Source organism: Podarcis gaigeae, assembly GCF_964106915.1.
Source record: "Podarcis gaigeae genome assembly, chromosome: 4".
Lineage (NCBI taxonomy): Eukaryota > Metazoa > Chordata > Lepidosauria > Squamata > Lacertidae > Podarcis > Podarcis gaigeae.
In genome coordinates, this window is record NC_139677.1 from 91,416,547 (window position 1) to 91,422,546 (window position 6,000).

Sequence of the window (6,000 nt, forward strand, 5' to 3'; positions counted from 1 at the left end):
GACAACAGAGGACGCGATGGTTGGACAGTGTTCTCGAAGCTACCAGCATGAGTTTGACCAAACTGCAGGAGGCAGTGGAAGACAGGAGTGCCTGGCATGCTCTGGTCCATGGGGTCACGAAGAGTTGGACATGACTAAACAACAACAACAAATATACTCTACAACATTTTTCCCAATGAAAATAGGGACATCCTAAGAAAAGCTGGACGTTCCGGAATCAGATCAGAAACCCAGACAGCTTCTGTAAAATCGGGACAGTCCCTGGAAAATACTGGCGCTTAGAGGGTCTGCTTTCTCCACACCTCTATCATGCCCCCTGCCCCTTACTAAACTGTGAAGATCTGCCTGATCTCATCTGCTTCCCATTACCCGCAATAAACGAGCAATTGAACAAGTGCACTTTGCTAATGGTAGGTTTGGCCACCCACTTGTCTCCTCCATGAGGGGCCCGCTGTGCGTAAAATGGCAGCCACAGGGAGCCAAGCTGGCAGCTCATAAGGGCCAGTTAGGGGCCTGCCCCCAACTAATGTCTTCGACCTGGCAGCCTCCACACTTGGGTTGAAGCAGGTGAAGCAAGATGGCTTCATCCGGGGGAATTCCTCGATTTCTTTTTTTTCTCCTCACGCCGCTTCCTTATTTCTTTTTAAGGGTAGCAGCCAGGTCTGGTTGGATTTGGCCTAATTTGCTTCATCGCTACAGAATTTCAAGTTCCCCGCTGGCGATCCCTCCAGATGGCGTGTAAGAAAATGAGGTGTTTGTGTGTATGAAGATTGGTGGAAATTAGACATCAGTCACACTGTGCACCTGCATTAGATGGAGCAAACAAACAAAAAAATGTGATGGAATTAGCACTGCTCCTGCAAAATAAATAAATAAATAATGAGGAGTCATTTGCGATGCAATTAGGGATCCCAGGCACTCGGTGCGCCGCGGAGCTAATTTGTCTCTATTATACTTCAATAATCGAAGCAGCAGCCGAGGTACCGGCAATGTTCAGTAATCTGTTGAAATTGGTTGTATCGGTTGCAGTTTAACAGGTGCTTCCCGAGTGACTCTGAGCTGTTGAATCGGACAGAAAGGTCTGCTACTGGGATAGACGGGATGTGTGGGGGAGGACCTAGGAAACTGCAAGGGGAAGTAAGAGTGGCCCGTGACAAAAATGGCACCTCGTGTGAATTGATTTGGGAGGCCTATGATCTGGTCCAAGAAGCTTTGGCGGTAATGTAGCAGGGAGGGCTGGCAAAAGGTTTGAGACGCTACCATATGCGGTGGCAATGTAAAATTATTGAGAAGGCCTGGGAGGTGATATATAAAGATTTGAAGAGAATGTTGAGAATGGCTTTTGTTAAAAAAAGAAGAAGCAGCTATGATTTTGGAAGGTACAGGATTTATTGGATTTACTATGTGAAAGACTTTGTTCCAGCATCTTCTTTACAGAAAGAAGAAGCCACCGCCAAAGAAGATGAAGATTGGCAAAACAAATTAATAAAGCATGAGGGACATATTTACATAATCTGAAACCCAAGAAAGAAAAGAACATTGGTTTTTTGTGTTGCAGTTTTTTTAAGGGGAAATGTTTAAGGCATATACTGCAAGCTTTGTGTACAGGTTTCTACATTAGTACAGTTCTACAATTCCCTTTGCAAAGTACAGTTCCCAATATTCTTTGGGGGAAACCATGTGAGTAAAATCATTTTAGGGTAAAATGCACAAAAATGCGTATTATGTGTACAGTGGTACCTCGGTTTAATAACAGTCCAGTTTACGAATGATTTGGTTTAAGAACTCCGCAAAACCGGAAATAGTGTCTTGGTTTGCGAATTTTACCTCAGTCTAAGAACGGAATCCGAACAGTGAAAGGGCACCGGCAGCAGGAGGCCTCATTAGGGAAAGTGCACCTTGGTCTAAGAACAATTTTGGTTTAAGTATGGACTTCCGGAACGGATTAAGTTTGTAAACCAAGGTACCACTGACCAGAATATTGTGAAATTCAGTGCAGGTTTCTTTTTAAAATGGCAGATCAGTCCTGAAACAGTACAGAACAAGCTTATGACTGACCTGTGTAACTGACATAGACAGCAGATAAACCGATTCATCCATCCCTATTCATAACGATGCATTGTTTCATTTTTGTCTTTATTTGCCTTCAGGGCTTTGACGAGATTGAGCTGGGCGGAATCAGTGTCTTGAGAGAGATCTTGGTAGCTGTCCAATTAAGTGCTGAATGCTGTCAGGCGTTTACAAAGATCATTAGTCATGATGAAGTTTCCTGGAACAGCGGTCGCAGCTACCCAATCATGGCTTTAATGTCTTTAACTTTATTTTATCCTGATGAGATGGGCAACAGGCACTTCTGGAGCAAATGATGTACGAGGTCCTGCAGATTCGCTGATAACCATTCCCTAGGCAATCACCACAGAGCTCAATGGAAGAAGGGGTCATGACCTTTTCAAAGCACATCCTGCAGTTTTGAAGCTTTGCCATTGCAGGGACTAGTAAAATACAGCTGCAAAAGGATTAGTGAGCCCTCTTATATAAGGCTAAGTTGGGATTAGCTGCTGAGAATGCTTGCCTGTACTGATAAGAGTGAGCTGATCCCAGAAAGTCTTCTTTATTTGGTTGGCGGAATTCATTTCAAAGTAGTGTGATTCAGCTTTCTGTGCTTTGAACACTTCAGCCTAGAACTTGTCCTTTTGTGAAAAAAATATCAATATTTAGCTGCTACTAGAAAAAAGAAAGAAGGCATCAGCACAACCAGGTACCTTCACTTGCCCCACCTGCAACAAAACATGTCTCTCCTGTATCACTTTCTACAGCTGCCGCAGGCGCTGTAACTCTCCAATGGTTTGACTTCATCCCCCCCCCCCAAGGCACACTCTTCCATTGTCTGGAGACAGAAGGATGCCAACCAACTCAGAGTAGACCCGTTGAAATTAATGACAAACCAAGGTCCATTAATCACAACCCTTGCAGTCAACAATTAATAAAAGTGATACCATAAAAATGTACAAAGTTGGCTTGTTGGGTTAAACCAAAGGCCCATCTAAGCCCAGAACTCTGTCTCCACCAATTTTTGTTGTTGGCATCTGTCTGTCTTGGGATGAGAGTAACTTACTGTATTTTTCACTCTATAGGACACACTTTTTCCCCTCCAAAAATGAAGGGGAAATGTGTGTACATCTTATGGAGCGAATGCAGGCTCCTCGGCTTCAGCGATAGCAATGCGAAGCCTCCGAAGCGCAGAGGGAGCGCTCGCTCCGTGCTCTGGAGGCTTTGCGTTGCTTTCGCTGAAGCCTGGAGAACGAGAGGGGTCGGTGCGCACCGACCCCTCTTGCTCTCCAGGCTTCAGGGATAGACTCTCCTGGCTTCAGCGAAAGGAACCTGAAGCCTGTGGAGCACAGCGGGAACTCGCGCTGCGCTCTGAAGGGTTCGGGTTCCTTTTGCTGAAGCCAGGAGAGCAAGACTCTCCTGGCTTCAGCAGAGAGGGAGAGCTGCACAGCGCCCCTTCAGCCAAGCGGGAGGAGAAATGGAAGGGGCTCCGTTTCTCCTGTTGCTTCGCTGAAGGGGCACTGAGCAGAGAGGGGGAGATTTTTTTTCTTGTTCTCCCCCTCTAAAACAAGGTGCGTCCTATGGTCGGGTGCGTCCTGTAGAGCGAAAAATATGGTAAATAGTATGACTTTATTCCCGAAGGCACACTCTTCCATTGTCTCCCAGTATCACCAATAGGCAGCCAAGAATTCCACAAGGAAGGCATGTTCTGTTGTGTACCTATGAACATCGAAGATTCACTTTCGCATCGCTGTTTATAACAGGGCTGGGAAACCTCAGGCCTAGGAGACCAAATACAGCCTCTGGTCATTGTGACTCTCTTCAGGCCATCCTCCTTACAACCCTTGCTTCACACCCTCCTTAAGTGTCTTTACCTGGCTGGAAAATGCCCTTGAACGTGGAGAATTACTCCTGTTTGCCTGGATGGAGGACAGAAAAGTGTGGTGGTGTGTGTGTATGGAAACTAGCCTATCTACAAACGTCAAAATTTACTTTCATTTCTCTGCCCACTTCTTCCTCTGGCCCTGCCCACCACTGATTTGCAGGTCCTGAAAGATTATCCACAGTGCTCAGTCTGAAAAAGTTTTCTCACCCTTGGCTTATAGGCTTTGATAGTACTTAGCCTGCTTGATGTTTTCCCCTCTACTTTCTATGTAACTGCAGTCTATCCAGGTCTAAACAAATGGATCTGTTTCTGCTGCACCTAACAGTTATTAAGTATAATTGGTTTAATGGACACTGAAAAGGGAATGACTATGTGTATTAATGAAATATTTCACTTGGGGATTTTCCGTGGGCTATACTGAAGCCAAGAATAAGACTCTCCCAGAGAGAAGAGATGGTGGAAGAAGACTGGAAGAAGTTTAAGGAATATTTGAAAAAATATGTTAATATTTAAACCTTAGAATAGCTTTGGAAGTGGATATAGGCTGTATATAGATATAGAAAATAGGGTATTTTAAAATAGTATTATGTGTAAGTGATAAAATGTGAAGTTGTTTTAAGTGTGATAAAAAAAAAGATTAGAAGGTTAGAAATTATGATACTTAATTCGTTCCGGAGGTCCATTCTTAACCTGAAACTGTTCTTAACCTGAAGTACCACTTTAGCTAATGGGGCCTCCTACTGCTGCTGTGCCGCCGGAGCACGATTTCTGTTCTCATCCTGAAGCAAAGTTCTTAACCCAAGGTAATATTTCTGGGTTAGCAGAAGCGTAACCTGAAGCGTATGTAACCTGACGTGTATGTAACCCGAGGTACCACTGTATATGTAAACTGCTAAAGATGAAGTAAAATGAAAATCAGATAGGTGGGACTTGGGAAAGCCCACTTAACAATGTTTAGAAAAATAAGGATATGACAAGAATTTGTTCGTATTGTTTGTCTTTTCTGTTTGTGTTTTATTTGTGTTATAAAATGAATAATTTTTTTAATAAAAAATAAAAAGACTCCGAGCTCTATCTAAGTTGAGTATTAACTATTGTTGTTTTCTGCTAGCTAACATGTGAGTGTTTAACCTTAGATCACATGAGAGGTACTGAACTGCAAATCTGCCATCTTGGAAGGGTGGTGGCTGGAGTTCTGAGACTGTGAGAGTGAGGATATAAATGAAACTCTCCAGGTAAACAGCCTCAGGCAGGATGCAAGTTGGAATGCAGGCTGTGGGGGGAGACAGACCTCTGCTAGTCATATTTTGCAAGATGCTGAACCTATGACTTGGACTGGCATATGTCTTATGGAATTATTTGGATGTACCTTTGATGTTTTTGTTTTGCTATGTTTTGAAGAAAGTTCTGCAAGTAAAGTTTTAATTAAACTTGATAATGTTTTACAGTCATACCTCGGATTACAGACCCTTCAGGTTGCGTTTTTTTGGGTTACGGACTGCCAAAACCTAGAAGTACCGGAATGGATTACTTCCGGGTTTCGGCGGATATGCATGCGCAGAAGGACTAAAACGTGCTATGCACATGTGCAGAAGTGCCGGATCGCAACCTGCGCGTGCACAGACACGCAGCTGTGGGTTGCGAACGCTGTGGGTTATGAATATGCATCCCTCACAGATCATGTTCGCAACCCGAGCATCCACTGTATTTCCAAAAAGGAGTCAGTTTTTCTGCATCCAGTCGCTTCAAACTACACAATATTAATGTCTGCAATAATGGTAGCACCAACAAAAACATCATACCCAGTGGATGTAGCCTCTGCTCTGACCTTCTGACCTTCTCCAAGAGAAGAATCAGTAGGTCACACATTATGGACACACAAGAAACTATTCCTTTTTCTCATCTGCAGGAGCTGACAACTTGTTTTACTACACTGTCAAGTGCTTTGGGTCCCTAGCCTTTACTAAAAAAACAGCAATGGAAAAACACTGGCTAAGCTAATATTCTCTGTCACAGAGCTTGCCTGTGGGGGGATGGACCCCTGCATTGTGGGCTTAGAGATACGG